The sequence below is a fragment of the Triturus cristatus genome, chromosome 1_1, assembly GCF_964204655.1.
Source record: "Triturus cristatus chromosome 1_1, aTriCri1.1, whole genome shotgun sequence".
Taxonomy (NCBI): domain Eukaryota; kingdom Metazoa; phylum Chordata; class Amphibia; order Caudata; family Salamandridae; genus Triturus; species Triturus cristatus.
The window spans coordinates 367,316,644-367,336,073 of record NC_140579.1 but is presented as its reverse complement, the minus strand read 5'-3'; the positions used below and the strand labels follow the sequence as shown (position 1 = coordinate 367,336,073).

General features: G+C 38.0%; 1 long non-coding RNA gene across 1 annotated transcript in view; it reads right to left on the bottom strand.

Moving 5' to 3' along the window:
- Positions 1-1,673: 1,673 nt before the first annotated feature.
- LOC146870229 (uncharacterized) overlaps positions 1,674-19,430 on the bottom strand; it is a 44,229-nt gene continuing 26,472 nt past the window's right edge. The window contains exon 3 of the long non-coding RNA XR_014970060.1: positions 1,674-2,102. This is a non-coding gene — a long non-coding RNA (uncharacterized LOC146870229). The remainder of the gene's footprint in view (positions 2,103-19,430) is intronic.

The following is a 19,430-nucleotide window of genomic DNA, read 5'->3' as shown; positions in this document are numbered from 1 at the left end:
TTGTTGAAAGTTGAGCAGTGTTAGTAAGTTATGTAGATAGTGTTAATGTTATGGTTTGGAAATTGACTGCTGTGATATAGTGAGATAAAGTTAGTTGGAGATAGTGATATAGATTATTGTATGTACATGGGAATAAAGATGAAGATAGGAGTATTGGTATTAATGAAAAATGTGGTTAGTTATAGATATAGAGGGAGCCTGCTTTAGGGAGTAATACATATGCATGTAGGTAAAGGGATATATAGTTTCTGTGTGAGAGTTAGTTGTACTATTGTAAAATGTATGTAGAAGAGAGAGCAACAGATGCAGTTATTTGTGAGAGTAAACAGATGAATGTAATATGTGTTATTTATTGGATGTGTAAGTAAGTGGTTTGGAGTGTATGCGTGTATTTTAGCTATAAATATTGGATTGCAGTTTGTACTTACTTGGAATTGTGTATTTCGAGTTGAATTTAATATTTTTTGGTTATTAAACTTGTGCACTGTCAAGTGAGTTATTGTAATGTATGTTCCAAGTTCTATCGGGAAGTCCGTCGCGTCTCTCCATAGTGTGATTTTAACCTAGTCAGTTGCATCATTAACTGTTATAGATTTTAGTTTAGTTTCCTGTCCTCCAATGAATACCGTTTTTGTTTCTTCCTCCTGTTAAATATATAAAAAATATTAGTATTATTTTGTTTATACATTGTATACAGTGGAGCAGTATTGTTTAATGTTTTTTGCGGAACTTGTTCAAGAAATTTTAGTAGTGTTGTAGCATATTTCCTATGTAATAGTAAGTGTGCGCTAGAGAGTGTGCGCTAGAGAGTCTGTTAGTAGATTATGCCTATGAGCTATGTTGTAGCAGAGTGTATATTAGAGAGTAGTTGAGTGTATTTAGTATAGTAATAGATTTTATTAGTGTTGTAAAGAAAGAGTAATAATAAGTAAAAACTGGTGGAAAAAGTTGACAGTGCCTCAAGTAAGTAACACCATGGAAGTTTGCAGATTGGTTCTCACCTGCATGCTCACTTATTCATCATCAGCTATTGCCACCTTATAACCAAAAATTATAAAAAAAGTAATGAAAAAAGGAGTGAGTAGAGTCTATAGTACACAGTATGTAGTATATAGTAAGTAGTAGTGATAGTAGGAACAGTATTGTGTAGCATAGAGTAAGTAGTAAATTTATTAGGTATGAATATAGTCACTAGAGACATTTTTAGACTTGTAATTTTTTATTATAATGCATGTAGTAGATTTTACTAGAGACTATCGTTAAGGGTTTTTAGTAAAGAGTGAGTTATAGAGAGTGTGTATTTAAATGTATGTAATAGAGTGTGTATATTTAAAAGTGTGTTATAGAGCGAGTAGTAGAAATGAGTAAATAGTAGTAATGTGTGTAATAGAGAAGGAAATAATAGTCAGTAGTAGAAATTGATCTAGATAGAATGTGTGGTAGAGAGAGTGTTGTACAGAGTGTGTAGTAAAGAGTGTGCTGTTGAGAGTGTGTGTGTGTTAAAGAGTTTGTTAGAAATTTTGTTATAGAGTGTATGTTATAGTGTTTTAGAGAGTGTGTCTTACAGAGTGTGTGGAAGATAGTGTGTGGTAAAGTGTGTGGTTGCAAACTGACTATTTCATGTAATTGTGAATATGTCTAAAAGCATTTCCTTTTAAGCAACGTACCTCAGATATTGTCCCTAATATGCTCATTAATGATCGTAAGTTTGCCTCTTATTGTTTTAATTGGTGAAATCGGTGGAGCAGGTGGTTGCAGTATGTATTCTGCTTCTTGTATAATTTCTGGTGGAATTGTTAAGGGTGGCATTCTGGAGAGCGTTGTTTGTTTAGTTAAGACTACCACATTGTTCTTGGTTAGAACATTTCTAATTATAATTCCATTTCCTTCCTTTGTCTGTTTGTAAAAATCATCGTGTAGCAAGTTCCTTTAATTGACCCACTTTCATCAGCTAGAGCAATATGATATAAGATTTTACTTTCTTGCTTTGCGTTTTTGTAGTTTGTTTTTGAAGAGCATTTCACTATGTTAGCTCTTATTGCTTTTTGATAAGGTTTGCTTTCTTCTTGTTTTGTCTGCTTAATTTCTTGTATGGAAATCATCTGCAATGAGAGAAAAATGTGAGTATACATTCTGAATATAATATAATAACATTGGAAATCTCTTAAAGAAAAGAACATATTAAATGATAAATTATGCTTATTAAACTGCTACCCATAATGCTTTGTGATCACTATAATATGACTCTAATATACCAAAGTGAGTCACATTTACATTAGTATATAAATGAACTAGTGTTGAATTGTAGTCTGTTGTGTAGGCTTGTATTTTTTGGTGACATTGAAATTGGTTTTGCATATATTCTAATAGTAGTGTTGTGTTTTGTGATACTTGTGTTAAATCTATGTTGAAGTCACACATGATTATATATTTATAATTAGGATAAAAGTTTAATATGGTAGTTAATACTTGCAATAGTTTTTGTAGTTGTACATGTGGTGGCTCGTATAATATAACAAATAAGTAGTCACAATAATTAAGATGCAGAGTAAAATGTATAATGTCAATTTCGTGTTGTGTTTCATATATTGGCAACGAGAAAATATTTTTCTTGTAATAAATTGCTATTCCATGCTTAGTGTGCTGATTGTGGAATTTATCAAATATTAATAGATGGTATTGTTGAATTAATAAATTATTGCTATCTCCTTTCCTAGTTGTGTTTATTTCAGTGAGGCATAGAATATCTGCATTCATGATATTTGTGTCGGCTTGTATAGCTTTGTAATTTTTTTGTAGTGAACGTATGTTATGTACAATGATATTAAAGTTTTGGAGATAGTTACATAATTGTGTTACTGATATTTCCAATTGCATATCTGTCCTTAATCGGGCCATTACTTCATGTACTTTTGGATGTACAACTATTTTGTCTTGCTGAAAGTTCTTAATTTATATGTTGGCTAATGCTTTTGCTCTGCTTAAAGCTACATAATGCAAATGATGTATTTTGCTATTGTTAAATTGGATGTAAAGTGGTTCAATAGTTTCTCCTTGTGTTCTATGTATAGTACGTGCAGATGATTGCCGTAGTGGGAATTGTTTGCGTATAATTGTTATAAATTTTTGTGTAAATTGAAAATGTCTTGAGATCGCATGAATTGGTGCCCAATGAGGTGAAATGTTATTGCAATATATGTGTCTATTTTCTTGTCTTGTCAATTTACCAACGGTTTCCTTATCAAAATGAATCCATATTACATTAGGGATACTATTGATAGTTTCTACTAATTCAACTATACCTGTAGCACCATTTTTTAAGCCATCATTAACATTTATATTGCAAGTTAGATCGTATCTTAATTTTAATGCAATATGTAATATGAATGGCAGGCCCATTGTTTTAGTTGGGTCTGTAGGTAATTGAGTTAGTATTTTTTTTTTTACTACTTCAGTTAGGTCAGATGCAACTGTATCTATAGCGGTTGCTATGTAAACAGGATAGTTTCTTATGTGTTGCAATAAAACTTCATTATTAATGTTATTAACTTCTTTGTTTGTTGACATAATATAAGGTATAGTTTTGCTAATGTTTTCTGGTGGGTCTAATTCTCGTGTTTGTATTTGTATTATATGTGTATTAGTTTGTTTTCCTTCTCTTAATCTGTTTAGTAGTTCAGCAAAAGGCAAGTCATTTAACTGCCTCATAATTTTTGTTAACTCAAATAACTTAAAATGTGTTTGCCATAAATTAGTACTTACTGGTCTGTATGAATGTCTAGAATTTTCAAATATGTATATTAATTGATAAAAAATCTCCAATTGCTAAAATGGATATTCCACCAAAAGGGAGGTTAGATATTTTTAATTCTTGTAATCTATTATGTATGAAATTGAAAAGATTTGCCCCTACCATTGATATTTCATCAATTGTTAGCAATTTAAGATGCATTAATTAATTTTGTAGTGTGCTCCTGTTCTCATGAGTTAGTGGTTTATGAGTTAGTTTTTGGGAAACTGGTATTTTAAATGTACTATGTAGCGTTTTACCATGATTGTTATGTGCTGCTTTGCCTGTTGGAGCTGTAAGCAATACATATATGTTACCTAATGTTTGTTAAAGTGCTGTAATAAGGAAGCTTTTGCCTACTCCTGCACCACCTCTACAAAATGTGTAGCAGGGTGCTTCTTTTGTTTTTATCCAATGTAAGTGATGGTATATAAAGGTAAGTTGTTCAGTTGTAAGATTTTGCATTATACTGTGATATTGGTCGTTTGGCATTATATTATTGGTTAAAAGTTCATCAGTACTTGTACTTCTAATGCCTAAATTGAATGACAAGTCATATAATAGTGGTTCATTAACTTGAACTTCAGGACATATGTTTCTATATCTGTTGGAGGTATAAGTAATGTGTCTAATGTATAGTCTTCATTGTTATTAGTTGCTAATGTTTTATTATGCTTATTGTACTTATTATGATTAAAGTCAACTATGTTTTGAATTTCTAGATATTGTTCATAATATGTTCCCTTATGACCAATTATTAGATTTTCTACTATCCAGGGGTAATAAAGCATTAACAACTCTCTATAATAATTTTCGGAGTCATTTTTTTTGTTAAATCTGCGATAGCGAATAATTTTTTGTTTTTTGCGTTTTGTATAGTCTGGTTCTATTGTTTCATCCTGTATATTAATCTCAAGTTCTTCCTCATCTGAGCTATAAAAATTATTTTCAGTGAGAAAATGATCATGGTCTGTTTCATTTTTTGCTTTCTACTTTGTTTATTTTCATTATACATAGATGCATAGTCAGCTAATGTACATGTTTCAAATATTTTAGGCCGTTTGCTGTACTTTACTATAACATTATCATATTGTATTTTATTGGATGTATCTGGTAACAAATTTATAGTATCTATGTCTTTTAATAAGTATGTACGCTTTTCTGGGGGGCTTGTATTTATGAATACAAAAGATCTAGAACTTTTCCGTAAAGGAATTTGAAGTATAAGATAGGCTGCTTCTTGTGCACTTATTTCTGTACAGTTTAAGAATTTGTTACCTATATGCTTAAGTTGATCTTTTATACTTGGATTGTGATAAACTTCTTTTGCAGCTTGTGCAATTATTCTGCTCATTCCACGTTGTGATTTACTAATATATGATACTATTTATACGGCACATGCATATGCGTCTAAGATGTATTGTATATCTATGTTTGCTTGCCATGCTTGTAAAATTGTAGTATTAATAAAGCATTCAGCTGGTGTTCTTTTTAGGAAAATAGCATTGTTTTCTATAATGCACTGTATACATAAAACATATTGTCTTATATCTAGTTGCATAGAATCTAAAAACTGACTTAAAGAATAACTTGGGAAGTCTTGTGTGTTCATAGTTAGATGTATTAGTTCAATTTGCTGAAGGAGCTCTTGATCTGTTTTGTCTAGTGTTAATGGTTCTAGTATAAAAGTTTCTGGCATTGGATATTTTGGGGTGCTGGTATTTGCAGGTTCTTTTATGCTTGATACAGCAATTTTTTGTATGCCCGTGCCTTTGGAGGGGTAATAAAGACTCTATATTTGGATCTTGTGTTTTTGCACATGTCACATACTTATTTATAAAAGTAATAACTGCATTGAGTTCAGACGTTTCATATTGTGGAGCATTCTCAATCCATATTATTGCATATATATGTGGTGATCCTCGTTGTTGGAATTCAACTCTATAAAAGTAATCTACAATCTTGCCAATTGGGTTACTTTCATTTAATAAAATACAATTAAATAATTTTCTAACTTGGAAGTCAAAATGTCTTGCACATGTAATAGGATTTTGTTGTATTAATGTGCATTTTGTTTCCCATGACATATTTTCAAATTCTTCTTTTGTACATTCTTTCTTTTTTTCACTACGCAATAATATGTTAATTAAATGATACCATTTAGTTTCTGCTGCTGATAAAGTTAAAAAAAATGTTGGTATTACTAATTGTCTAATCATAGCAAATATGTCTTTTTTGCATTGCTCCCAATATGGTGGCGAACTACGTATAGTTTTTAGTATTTTGTACCCTTCATTCAATTGTAAAATGCTGTCTAATTTTTGTTTTATGTCTTTTGCCGTTATAATGTTCCCATTAGTAAAGTATTTTCTAAGTGAGATGTATATTTTACTCTGTATTTGTTTAAAGTGTAACTTTTTTAATTTAAAGAAAACATTTGTTATAGACTTTGCTACTCTTTGATCATTACTTCTTAATTCCCATTGACAGATTGTACTGTAATGTATTGGTACATGCCTTTCTTTATTTGTTGGCCTTCGCTTTCCACAAACTATTGTAGGGAAAGCTAAATATTTAGAATCTTTGTCTTCATATAGACCTCTTGGCGTGTTATATTCTGCAGGTGCTAAATAAATATTAATGTTTTCTGTAGTTATAGTTTCATTAGTTAACATAGTATCTAAATTCCCTGCTGCAGTGTTGTCTGAGGAATCTGATGTATTGTTTGTATCAGAAGTGTCATTACAAGGTGGTATATTTGCTGGTGTATATTCCCAATCTGGATTAATGGTGACTCCATAATCTTGGAACATACTGCTAGTAGTTGCTAAATATAGAGCTGCACGTTTTACTTTATTTGGTCTAACATTTTCAAAATGGGTATAGGATTTATAACTTAATTTTCTTTTTAATTTTATGGGAATTGTCATGTTATCATTAATTTGCCTTGGTAAAACAGTAACAGTTGTCATTACATCTGCCGGTACATTAACTACTGCACCTGAGAGAGATTTTTGGAACCCTATGGTAGTGTTCTAATTTGTAAAAAAGGTATTCTTGGTGATGCTAATCTTTCTTCTAAATTATGCAAGTGTAAGTCTGGTGGGATATCAGGAAATGTCATCCCATTATAAAAAGAACAAGGTGGTATTTTGCCCTTACAAATATTTGTGTAACATGTTTTGCATATATCATCTGTTTGGTATTTGCTAATGTTACATTCTATGAATTTTACCTGTTTTTTTATATTGTCTGTTTTTTGTAAACTTTGTTTATGCCATAATTGATTGCAAATAGTGCAAGCATACTCTGGGCCATATGTAATTTGTGCATGAATTATGTCATTTGTTGTCGATAATGCTATATTTGTATTAGTGTTAAGTGAATTTTCTCGTTCTTGTGTATGCTTTCTTTTTGTGTTACTGTTATTTTGTTGAACTTGTATTCTAGTTGTTTGATTTTGTAATTCAGCATCAGGTGTAAATGTGTTTGTTAGTACATTGGTATTGCTAATAGTTATGTTAGAAGCCACATTACTGGTGGTTGTCAAAAGCTCTTTATGTGTTTGGCTATTGCTGTTTAGTGTTTCTATAATTGTATCTTCTACTTGTAAGTTTGTTGGTGGAATATGTGTTAATGCATTTTGAGCTATCTTTGTAGTGTGGACAGATATGTTTTTTATAGTTTTCATGCTTTTTTTGCTGTGGTTTCTTTGTGTTACCTTAAGTGACAATTTGGTAATTGTGTTTATTTTCACTGGAGTTAAGTGTAAAGTAATACTCAGTGAATTTGTTAGCTTTTCTTTATCAGCTAACTTTATGATGTATTCTATAAGTAGATTAATAGAGTTGATTTCTATAGCAATACATGTCCCATTAGGCTGAGGTATTACTTTTCCATCTTGGCTATGTGAATCAAATATAAAGTATGCATGGATAGTTTTGAATACTGAAATTGCATATGTATCCATACAGATTAATACACCAGTTTGTAAATTAATTGCAGAAGTTAATGTTGTTATAAATTTGGCATTTTGAATTTGTGCTTCTTTTGTTATCTCGATTCTAAAGCATTTTTTTAGCTTAATAGAATATATAATGTTATTGTGGTCTATGTAATTTGGCAAATATTGTGGTTGCATACAATTTTCTTAATTAACAGAGTGCATTTCTATATATAAAGCATCTCCGAGATCCATAATAGAATGTAAATCTAGACTATCCCAAGTATATGTTGGTTTACAGTAGTTCTGTAGAATAGCAAATATACTATTTGGTAGAGATTGTGCACATTTGGATGTTTTTCCAATATTTGTTTCTTTTTGTTGTTTTTGTGTGTGATTTAATCAATGTATTTCTTGTTGTGCTTCTGCTAAAAGATTTGTGTCTATGTTGGTATTCTCTATGGTATTTTGCCTTTTGGACAATATGCCATTGGTGGTACTTTGGGGAACTATTATTGTATTACTTTCAGTATTAGGTATGTATGTATGATGGCAACTATGTGTATATGTGTTGGTATGTAAATGACTTGTTGAGGTTGTCAGTTCTTGTACATTTATGTCTATTACTATTTTTTATTTCTGTGTTGTGCTTAAGTGTTTTCTTAACTATACTTGCATATGTAGTAGTAGTATATTGTGGGGTACTAGTATATTGTGTTGTATTTATGTTATTGCTGTTAGTTGGCGACAGTTTTGTAGATGTAGTTGTTGGAGTTAAAAGTTTATTTGAATATGTTCTACTACTATGAGAATTAGATAATGATGCTGATGTCTGTTCTGCATTTAAAAGAGTGCTTGTCTTCGATTTCCGAATTCAATTTTTTTCTGTTTCTATACGAGTTTGCAATTTGTGTGTGAAAAAATCTATACATGCTCTAGCTGAATGCACATAAATATGTTTTATTGGTACGGAACTTCTATTTTGTTCTGTAATGAGCATTGCCTTATGTAGTGAATCTTTTATAATTGTACTTATATCTATAGGAGTTAATTCATATGGTATGCGTTTGGTATTTGGTCGCTGTAGACTATGTGCAAGATTTGTAATGTACTCTATAAGTTTTTCAAATGGTATTTGTATAGTAATACATGTTCCATTTGGGTGAGGCATTTCGGTGTTATCGCGGCTATGTGAGTTAAATACAAAGTATGAATTTCTATTGTTTATAATAGATATAACATACATATCCATGCAAAGAAAAACACCGGAATGTAAATTTAGTGCAGCTTTTAATACTGTTTGCATATTTGGGGAAGATGGGTCAAAATGTTTTAGTATGTCCCCATAAGAAGGTTCTTTAAGCTTAATTGAATAGATAGTCTTATTGTGTTGTATAAAATTTGGTAAATCGTCAGGATGCATAAGTTGTTCTTTATTAATAGAATGCATATCTATATATAAAGCATCCCCCAAGTCCATAATGGAATGTAAATCTTCTATAGTCCATGTATTTGCAACTTTGTAGTGGTTGTGTATAATCGTAAATGTGCTGTTTGGCAAACAATGTTTACCTCTCGAATTAGCTGAAAATTTGGTATGCCCTTGATGACAATCCGCTTGCAGTATTTCTATTATATTTATCGTAACACAGAAACTATTTTTTAATTAAACTGTTGAATAAAAATTATATTAGGTATGTTATAACTGTATTTTAGTGTTCTATTTATGCTGTATTTTAGTGATCTATTTATACTGTATGCATTATATATATATATATATATATAAATATATAGGTAATTTGGTTTTTGTCTATATATATATATATATATAAATCTATTGAGTTTTCCAGACTAATTACTTTCTAGATGTGTAGATGAACATAATATTAAGCAACTTTTCCTTTGATGATGATATTGCTAAGGAATTACCAACCGATGATGTTTAGCAAAAGTTTTTTTATAAGTTTTGTAATATGTATAGCTGACTATATTTCTTTAAGTTCTATGCATAAAATATTAATCTGAATAGATGTATATTTTATCTATATATTTGGTGTGTGTATACATATACATATATATATTCACAAAGATCGCTCCTTCCAATCCTCTGGGACCCAAGGGAGGTGGCGCATGTGCCGGCGGAGCCAGCCGGCTGAAATTTCCAAAAATAAAACGCCAGTAAATGCGCTCTCAGAAATGCAGAACTCAGCATTCAAGTTTAGCAAGAGGTGTTTATTACGACGCGTTTCAGCTCCCTGCGGAGCCTTGGTCACGTACAGTATGTGCGGTGCAAAACCGGGTGACTGATAAAGTTTTAACAAAACATCAACAGAGGACTAGACTGTGTGTGTAAATTTGTCAGACATATTGGAATGGTGAAACCAAATGGAAAAACGCATACACATCAGTGCTTCATGACATGTTATGTGAAATACAATCAATACGACAAAATTCTCAATATCGTGTGCCAAGAAGTATAAAATGATACAAACAATAACAAGCCCTAAAATAGATGGGGCAGGTATAAACAGGTCGGCTGACCGTAATGGTACAAGGCATCAAACAGTAGAATATACCGCTCGGGGTTGCGTAACTGGCTGGGATTCCAAAGCAAGTGCAAAATCCATGTAATGCTGGTGCGGGAAAGTTAGGAATCTAGTCTAGCCAAGCAGTGAAAGATTACGGCACTGCAGGTAATCCGAAGTGATGAGCATCAGCAGATGTCACCCAGTGTATCTAAAATAGACAGAAAACAACCGCCCTGTCAAGGAAAGAATAAAAGAACGGAGGTCAAGGGACAAGTGTCCAGACTCCTTGCACAAACAAAAAGATCACATTAGCCAAAATAGTCACTGAGAGTCCATATGAGGTGATATACTGTACCCATCAGGCGCCCGGTACAAGTGATGTGAAAGGGGAAAAGGGTAGGTTGCCCGTGAGATGTGAGTGCCGGTGACTGGGCCCCTTCCTTTCCTCCTGGAAAAAGAATGGTAAAGAAAAGAAAAAGATTAAAACCATGGAACACAAGTAATACAATGCATATTCAATAAATGCAGAATAATGTTCTCTTTCTTTCATGCACATAAGAAATAGGAAACGAGCAGAAGTCAAGAGGAAGCGGTAAGTGATAAAAGAGACTCAAGAGACTGGGCTGCAGCATGAGGAGAAAAAAGGGGGGGAAAGGAGGGGGGAAGGGGCGGAAAAAGGGGGGAAGGGGGGAAAAGGGAAGAGGGAGGGAAGGGGAAGGAAAAAGGGGGAGGAAGTGGGGGGGGCATGGGTCAACAGGTATTAGTCTCTGAGATGGACTGCCAATTCTTTGTCCTGGTTAAGTCCCCCAGGATGTTTCGTTTGGAAATTGATAATGTATTTCGATTCTTTTTGTCTCAACTTCAGGGTACGATTCCCACCCCTGGGACTGTGACAAATTTGTTCCAAGATGAGAAATTTGATAAGGGCAGGATTTGAAAAATGTAGGTCTCTGAAGTGGCGAGCCACGGGGTATTTGTCATCTTTGTGCATGATTGCCCGGTAATGTTCGAGAATGCGTTTCTTGGCCATGAGAGTGGTACTGCCAATGTACCACAACTTACACGGGCATTCAATAGCATAGATGACAAACGTGGAGTTGCAGGTTAAAAATTGGTTGATCTCCTTGCTGACCCCATTGTTGTGGATATTCTTGCAAAAGACACTGTTTTTGCAGGCCTTACAATGGCCGCATGGAAAAAAGCCCTGAAGGCCATGTTCCTGTCTGCTAGGATAGATGGTGACATCACTCCGTACAAGAAGATCCATTACGGTCAGCCGACCTGTTTATACCTGCCCCATCTATTTTAGGGCTTATTGTTTGTATCATTTTATACTTCTTGGCACACAATATTGAGAATTTTGTCGTATTGATTGTATTTCACATAACATGTCATGAAGCACTGATGTGTATGCGTTTTTCCATTTGGTTTCACCATGCCAATATGTCTGACAAATTTACACACACAGTCTAGTCCTCTGTTGATGTTTTGTTAAAACTTTATCAGTCACCCGGTTTTGCACCGCACATACTGTACGTGACCAAGGCTCCGCAGGGAGCTGAAATGCGTCGTAATAAACACCTCTTGCTAAACTTGAATGCTGAGTTCTGCATTTCTGAGAGCGCATTTACTGGCGTTTTATTTTTGGAAATTTCAGCCGGCTGGCTCCGCCGGCACATGCGCCACCTCCCTTGGGTCCCAGACGATTGGAAGGGGCGATCTTTGTGAATACGTATTTGAGATCGTCAACTTGGACCGGCCGCTGTGACATTCGCAGGTGTTGACGTGGACTTGGAAACGGGAGGTAAGCCTGTAACGCTGACTGTGTCTGCCCCTTTGTGGGAGGAGGTGTGTGTCTTTCTTCACGGGGGGATTCATGTTCCTTGTCCCAGGGGAAGCAGCTGTGTTAGCGCGTGGCACCCCCTTTACTTGCAGTATAGATGCGTCAACAACATTTTCATCTCAGTCTTCCGTGATGAATGGGACCTGACAGCTTGGGGCACAACACAGCACAGATTGTAGGTTGTTTATCCCCGTATCCCCATTACCGGCGCACGACCTGCATACATAACACTGGCTTTTATATCCTTGCATTCCTGGCAGAAGGATATCTGATACTTTTCACGCGGCAGGAGGAACCTGTAATTATACAGGGGCAGTGCAGATTCTCGGCTTTACTCACTATACATCTTTGGAGGTGTGAGCAATATGGACGAGGAAGACGAGAGAAAAGCAGCAGCACATGCAATGTTTTCTAAAAGACAATCAAGAACAACCACTAATGTAGAGACTGTTCCTACACCATTAATTGATGAACAGCTACGCAAATTAGAGAAATTTAAGAAAACGGAGACTTCAAAATGGTGGGAAGCAACATCTTTACAAAATTACATTGACCAGGACATGGTTCCAAGAGGCTTGCGCATTTTCACCACACCCACATACGAATTGCCAAATCCCGAAATGTTGCAGGAATGGTCTAAAAACTCCGCTCTAAGCTCCAGAAGGATGTTGGAAATATTGGTGAAATACGCTTGGATAGACCGTGACAGGATAATCAAACAGATACAGGAAATTATGGATGACATCAAGAAACATCCTGATGCAGAAAAAGTCAACAAAGCATTAAGTGCCATGAAAGACAGTTTGATAAAATATGAGGATGACATCAAGATACGGAAAGAGAGAAAACTCAACCATGACTATGGAGATTATGAGAGTGGGAGGATTCTCACTTTCAGTCGCAAATACGACCATCTGTACAAACAAGATAACACATCTGTACCTACCAATACCGAGAAAGATGAAGGTCCATCCACTCTTTCCTCTCTCCCCAGTGACACCGAATCGGATATTTCTGTGGAGAACACCGGCGTTACCAATTGCACTTCCCGTCAAATTAATTTTTTAGAGGAGTACCAGCACCTATGCCGGAGCAGACGGACTATACAGGAAACCCCCGCACCTCAGATGAGAGGACAGATGGGGCGAGGTCGGGGGAGAGGCCGCGGAAGCGCAGAAACAGAAGGAAACAAATTTTCCAGCGATGGCAGAAGAGGCAGATCAAGGGGGAACATGGGAAACAGAAGATCACGCCCCAGAAAAAACTACTGATGGAGCATGAAATGGTTAATAAGACTGTTATTAATCTCTCCAGCAGGGTGATGACTGTTGTTGAAAAACAAACTTTATGTCTTGGCTTATCTTTCTGCCCCTCCAAATCTTTTGATTTTATAGAGACCAGAATAGATTTGTTTAAATTTACGAGAAAACTAAAACTAAAAAAATGGCACAAGCTTAAAAGATTGGGTGACAATAGTAGGATAGGCTCGACCATATACAATTGTCAGGACAACATCAACTCTGATGACATTGACACCCTTGTCACCATGGTACAGCGAGGGCAAGAATCTGAAGTGAATCACAGCATGAACTCCACACCTAGTCACATTTCCTCCATTGACTGCGAGGTATCCTCTACTCAAATCATCAGGAGTTTAGAGTTACCTACTGATTTACCCTGTGCTACAGGCTTTAAACCCAAATCTACATTTTTACTGATGATGTCACATGACAACATAGATACTTTTCACGACAGTGTCAGCAAAGCACTCTGCACTTTTAGACACAAGATAGACATCAGAACAGGATGAACAATCTCACATTCACACAGAGAGAGGCTTTAAGATCCTTGGCTGATGACAACACTATTGTCATCCGTCCTGCTGACAAAGGCGGGAATGTTGTTATTCTGAACAGGGACAAATACATCCAGGAAGCACAGAGACAACTTGCAGACCAGAAATTTTACATGCTGATCCCTTTTGAGATTTACAACAACAGTATCATCACTATTTGGGATAAATTGACCAACTGGTATGAAAAGGGTATCCTTATTTGGGAAGAGTTTTGTTATCTCAAATATGATCATCCCATCTTACCTGTGTTGTATTTGCTACCCAAATTACACAAGGACCCTATCAACCCTCCCGGGCGCCCCATTGTGTCTTCCAGAGGGAGTGTTTCTGAGAATATTTCCAAATATGCTGATCACTTTCTCAGAGATTATGTTGTCAAGCTGCCCAGTTACATAAGGGACACTAAAGATTTTCTCAATAAGTTGCAAAATTTCAACTGGGAGAAAGGATGTTTGTTTATCACATTAGATGTCCAATCGTTATACACGATTATTGATCACAAACAGGGCTTGACAGCATGTAATCATTTCCTTAAAAACAGACCCATTTGTTTTAGAGAACACACTGCCATGATTTTGGAGATGATTGAGTTTTGTCTCAACAACAACATTTTTTGTTTAATGGCGCCCTCTACAGACAAAACACCGGTACTGCGATGGGTTCGTGCTTCGCTCCCAGTTTCGTGAATCTCTACATGGGACGCTGGGAGGAAGAACTGTTTGCGAATCCTGACATGAAAGGTCATCTTAAACATGTCAACACCTGGGTACGCTATATTGATGACCTTTTCATCATATGGAAAGGCACTGAATTCGAGGCTACTGAATTTATTGAACAGCTTAACATCAACCCATACAACATTGTTCTTACCAGCAATATCAGTAGCACGATGGCCGAATACCTTGATGTCAGGCTTGACATCAAGGAGGACTCCATTTGCTCCACTCTGTTTAGGAAAACCACTGCAGGGAACAGCATTCTTCATGCACACAGCAGCCATCCAGACATGCTCAAGTGGAGCATTCTGTTTGGAGAACTGCTGAGGGCGAAAAGAAACTGCAACACTGAAGAAGCTTATCAGCTGGAATGCGGTCGCATGTTGGACCGTTTTAAAGCCAGGGGATACCCCAATTGGGTGTTACGCAGGGCTAAAGACAGGGCGGATGGCATTAGCAGAGCTTCCACCATTGATGATAAACCTCCCAGTACCAATGAGGAAGAGGGGAATGAAACTAGGCTCATCACGACTTATAACTCTGATTCCAATAAGATACACCATATATTGGCAAAAAATTGGGATATCTTAAAGTGTGACAACATCATTGGTGCCAACATCCCCACCAGACCCAGTATCACCTACAGGAAAGGGAAAACATTAGGGATCTTCTTGTACGGAGTGATGTCACCATCTATCCTAGCAGACAGGAACATGGCCTTCAGGGCTTTTTTCCATGCGGCCATTGTAAGGCCTGCAAAAACAGTGTCTTTTGCAAGAATATCCACAACAATGGGGTCAGCAAGGAGATCACCCAATTTTTAACCTACAGCTCCACGTTTGTCATCTATGCTACTGAATGCCTGTGTAAGTTGTGGTACATTGGCAGTACCACTCTCATGGTCAAGAAACGCATTCTCGAACATTACCGGGCAATCATGCACAAAGATGACAAATACCCCGTGGCTCGCCACTTCAGAGACCTACATTTTTCAAATCCTGCCCTTCTCAAATTTCTCATCTTGGAACAAATTTGTCACAGTCCCAGGGGTGGGACTCGTACCCTGAAGTTGAGACAAAAAGAATCGAAATACATTATCAATTTCCAAACGAAACATCCTGGGGGGCTTAACCAGGACGAAGAATTGGCAGTCCATCTCAGACACTAATACCTGTTGACCCATGTCCCCCCCCACTTCCTCCCCCTTTTTCCTTCCCCTTCCCTCCCTCTTCCCTTTTTCCCCCTTCCCCTCTTTTTCCCCCCCTTCCCCCCCCCCTTTCCCCCCCTTTTTTTCTCCTCATGCTGCAGCCCAGTCTCTTGAGTCTCTTTTATCACTTACCGCTTCCTCTTCACTTCTGCTCGTTTCCTATTTCTTATGTGCATGAAAGAAAGAGAACATTATTCTGCATTTATTGAATATGCATTCTATTACTTGTGTTCCATGGTTTTAATCTTTTTCTTTTCTTTACCATTCTTTTTCCAGGAGGAAAGGAAGGGGCCCAGTCACCGGCACTCACATCTCACGGGCAACCTACCCTTTTCCCCTTTCACATCACTTGTACCGGGCGCCTGATGGGTACAGTATATCACCTCATATGGACTCTCAGTGACTATTTTGGCTAATGTGATCTTTTTGTTGTGCAAGGAGTCTGGACACTTGTCCCTTGACCTCCGTTCTTTTATTCTTTCCTGGACAGGGCGGTTGTTTTCTGTCTATTTTAGATACACTGAGTGACATCTGCTGATGCTCATCACTTCGGATTACCTGCAGTGCCGTAATCTTTCACTGCTTGGCTAGACTAGATTCCTAACTTTCCCGCACCAGCATTACATGGATTTTGCACTTGCTTTGGAATCCCAGCCAGTTACGCAACCCCGAGCGGTATATTCTACTGTTTGATGCCTTGTACCATTACGGTCAGCCGACCTGTTTATACCTGCCCCATCTATTTTAGGGCTTGTTATTGTTTGTATCATTTTATACTTCTTGGCACACGATATTGAGAATTTTGTCGTATTGATTGTATTTCACATAACATGTCATGAAGCACTGATGTGTATGCGTTTTTCCATTTGGTTTCACCATTCCAATATGTCTGACAAATTTACACACACAGTCTAGTCCTCTGTTGATGTTTTGTTAAAACTTTATCAGTCACCCGGTTTTGCACCGCACATACTGTACGTGACCAAGCCTCCGCAGGGAGCTGAAACGCGTTGTAATAAACACCTCTTGCTAAACTTGAATGCTGAGTTCTGCATTTCTGAGAGCGCATTTACTGGCGTTTTATTTTTGGATACATATATATATATATATATATATATATGCAGTGGGCGTGCCTTCGCTGTGCCTGAGTCGTGCCAGAGTCCTGCCCGTCTGCGCCCGTCCGCGCTAAGGAAGTGCGGCTCGCGGCAGAACTCTGGACCTGGCCATCATGACTATATTTTTGAGAACTTATAGTAGGGCCGATCTACTGGCCCTTCGGGACCGATGTACACGCTGCGAGTTTTCGCCTGTAGTCCCGCTGTGTGGCCCATATCATTGTAGGTGTGGTGCTTGGTCATTGGAACCCCCCTCTCTTATACGCTCCTTGGGGCCTGTTATAAAGAGGGTAGGACAACGGGACCTGAGTATCTGGAGCTTAAACGTCAGATCTGTGGTAAAGCACCATCAGGAGGTTTACGACCTTCTTATTGATGGTTCGCCGGATGTGCTTTTTCTGACGGAAACGTGGCTCCAGGACTCTGACTCCTCGATAATTAACCTAGCCTTTCCCCCAGAGTATGCTATTTTCACTTTAAATCGGACGACTAGAGGTGGAGGTATTGCGATGGCCACCAAACGGTGTTATCCATGCGAGTGGAAAGCCGCTGAACTTTTGGGGTGTGAGGGTGCCCTATTTAAAATAGCGTTAAGTCACCAGTTTACCTTCTCTGGGCTATTAATTTACCGGCCTCCGGGCTGTGACTCTGTTTTTAGGGCTGCTCTTCCTGAGTATATTAGCATAGAGGCACTAGGATGCGCAAATTTTAATGTTGTGGGAGATCTTAATCTCCATTTGGACTGCCCTTCTTTACCCTCTATTAGGAGCTTTCTGGCGGATCTTGAGGCTTTACAGCTCTCGCAGATGATTACTTTCCCTACACATAAAGGTGGTCATATTCTTGACCCGTTCTTCACAAATCTAGAAGGATTCAGAGTTCTTGGTTCCTCTCAGTTGGTCTGGACAGACCACATGCTGGTGAAAACGGCATGCTCTTTGTCTGACTCTCCTTTTCTATCTCAGGATAGACTTGTTCTTAAACGACACTGGAACAAATTAAGACTGGAGGATTTTTACATCAGCTCGAGAAGGTTCCTTTAGGTCCGCTCACCGAGGTCGATTGTGGATACGACTCCTTCTGTGAGTGGATATCTGGTGCCCTCGATTCTCTGATTCCTATGTGTTGGTCTAAGTGTCACCGGAAGGAGCCGAGCCCTTGGTATGACACTTCCTTGGCATCTCTTAAGAGGGCCTGTAGACAGGCCGAAAGATTATGGAGGAAGTCGTACGACCCAGATCTGAAAATATGTTATCTGGCCAAGGTCAAGATTTATCACAGGGCAGTGTGTCAAACTCGCACTTCCTTTTATGCTCAACAGTTTCAGAACTCTGCCAATCCATCGAAACTTATTTTTAAAGTATTAAAGGACTTGATGGCGAAGAGAGCAACTGCAGTGGAAATATGCTCGGACTCACATTGTGAGGGTTTGGCCTCTTTCTTCCACGAAAAAGTGCAAGCCATCTATCGCACTTTCCCAACGGGTTCCCTGATGCTAGAGCAGGTTGGTCGCACCTTAGGTGAGGGGGAATGTCTTTCCATCTTACCCCCCTTATCTCTGGAGGTGTTTGACTTTCTCAGCGCCAAAATCAAGTCTGGATCTCCGGCAGACCCGCTGTAACCGGCCCAACTCAAGACCCTGGCACCGGTTTGCCGTACCCCGGTGCTGTCCTTGATCAACCTGTCTCTCTCTTCTGGAGTGGTTCCCGTTAGATGGAAGCAGGCAGTAGTCACGCCAATTCTGAGGAAGGCGACCCTTAACCCCCTTAAACCTGAAAGCTACCGCCCTAGCTCCCTTCTCCCTTGGGCCACAAAAATAGCGGAGGCCCATGTGAATGCCACTCTTACAGACCATCTTGGTAGGCTTAACATTCTCGACCCTACCCAGAACGGGTTCCGTGCGGGTCACAGCACGGAGACGGCCCTTCTCTCGATGGTCGAGCATCTGCGTTCCGTGCTGGATTCCGGTCGGACGGCGGCACTATTGTTATTAGATCTTAGTGCCGCCTTCGACACGGTCTCGCACGGGATTCTGATTCGGCGTCTTGAGGAGGTGGGCGTTTCTGGCTCCGCCTTGCACTGGTTTCGTTCCTTCCTTGCGGATAGGTCATTCCAGGTGGCGATCCCGCCCGGTAAGTCGTCATCCTACCCGCTAGACCAGGGAGTCCCACAGGGGTCTTCACTGAGTCCCACCCTTTTCAATCTGTATGTGAGACCGTTGGCTACGGTCGTCAAGCGGTGGGGCCTGACCATGGTCTCTTACGCAGATGACACGCAGCTGGCGGTCACACTGAGTGGGGACTCAGACTTGGAGGCTCCCAGGTTCTGTGATGGTCTGCGGGAAGTGGCTAACTGGATGAATTCTAACTGTCTCCAGTTAAACACCAAGAAGACGGAGATTATGGTGGTTGGTAAACAGGTGGCTTTGTGGGA